Here is a 1,496-nt window from a genome sequence, read left to right as displayed (position 1 = left end):
CCAAAGATTAAGAAAAATGTCATCTTGGGCCAGATGCGGTGGCTCACACTTGTAATCCCAACACTTTGGGAGGACAAGGCGGGTGGGTCACCTGAGGTCAGGAGTTCAAGACCAGCCTGGCCAACATGGTGAAATCCCAGCTCTACTAAAAATACAAAACTTGTATTTTTAGATACACTATCTTTAGTGAGGAGCTGTGTATAAGTATTATTTAACTGTTAAGCAAATACTTGAAACATATTTGGAAGATTCATGTTGCTGTGTGTGGCACATCATCCTACGAAACTGGTGTGACACAGTCCTAGAAAAATACATGGTTGCCTTTGTCATACATGCAGCCAGCCTCAAATATAGAAAATGACATCTTGAAGTTGTAATTCCCCAATTCAGTGGGTCTTAATCTTGAGTCATTAGATTCACCTGGAACCTTAAGCATCACCTGATAGAGTTTATAAATGCTAACACCTGATAGGTGCAGCACCAACATAATACGCATGGAGGTCTTGGAATCATTTACCAAGAAGGTCCTGAGCACAGAAGTTGGTGAGATGGCAAAGCAATATATGGAGAAAAGCCTTTTGGTTCCAGACCATATGATCACACGCCTAATGATGTCCGAGCTGGAGAATAGGCCTGGCCAGCACTGGCTCCTCGATGGTTTTCCTAGGACATTAGGACAAGCCGAAGCCCTGGACAAAATCTGTGAAGTGGATCTAGTGATCAGTTTGAACATTTCATTTGAAACACTTAAAGATCATCTCAGCCGCCAATGGATTCACCCTCCTAGCGGAAGGGTATATAACCTGGACTTCAATCCACCTCATGTATATGGTATTGATGATGTCACTGGTGAACTATCAGTCCAGCAGGAGGATGATAAACCTGAAGCAGTTGCTGCCAGGCTAAGACAGTACAAAGACGTGGCAAAGCCAGTCATTGAATTACACAAAAGCCGAGGAGTGTTCCACCAATATTCTTCTGGGACGGAGACGAACAAGATCTGGCCCTACGTTTATGCACTTTTCTCGAACAAGATCACACCTATTCAGTCCAAAGGCGCATATCGACCCTGCCCAGTGGAAGAACCAGGAAGATGTGGTCGTCCATTCAATTGAGTGTGTAGTATTGATGCTGTGTCCAAATTAGAAGCTAGCTGAGGTAGCTTGCAGCATCTTTTCTAGTTGAAATGGCAAACTGATAGGAAAACAAATGAGTAGCAAGAGTTCACGAAGAGGCCCTCCTCTGCCTTTCAAAAGGTCACCTACACATGTTTAAGGTGTCTCTGCACATGTCTCAAGCCCTTCACAAGAAAGCAAGTACAGTGTGGGAATCCTCAAAAAGCATGGGAAGTCTAAGTATTTAGCTACATAAATGTTGTAAGATCATATCTTATGTATAGAAGTAATAAGATCATTGGAATTACTGGACAAATTGAATAGTTAAGGTTTCTATTCAGGACAATAAAGTGTATTTTGAAAGTGTTGCTAACTATTGAT

At 42.2% G+C, this 1,496-nt stretch overlaps 1 pseudogene; it reads left to right on the top strand.

Annotated features, from left to right (window-relative positions):
* Nucleotides 1-506: 506 nt before the first annotated feature.
* Nucleotides 507-1,194, top strand: LOC105463468 (adenylate kinase 4, mitochondrial pseudogene; annotated as a pseudogene).
* Nucleotides 1,195-1,496: the final 302 nt, after the last annotated feature.

Source organism: Macaca nemestrina, chromosome 3 (assembly GCF_043159975.1).
Source record: "Macaca nemestrina isolate mMacNem1 chromosome 3, mMacNem.hap1, whole genome shotgun sequence".
In the NCBI taxonomy this organism is placed as follows: domain Eukaryota; kingdom Metazoa; phylum Chordata; class Mammalia; order Primates; family Cercopithecidae; genus Macaca; species Macaca nemestrina.
Note: the sequence above shows the minus strand (reverse complement) of the source record. Positions and strands in the feature narration are given on the sequence as shown.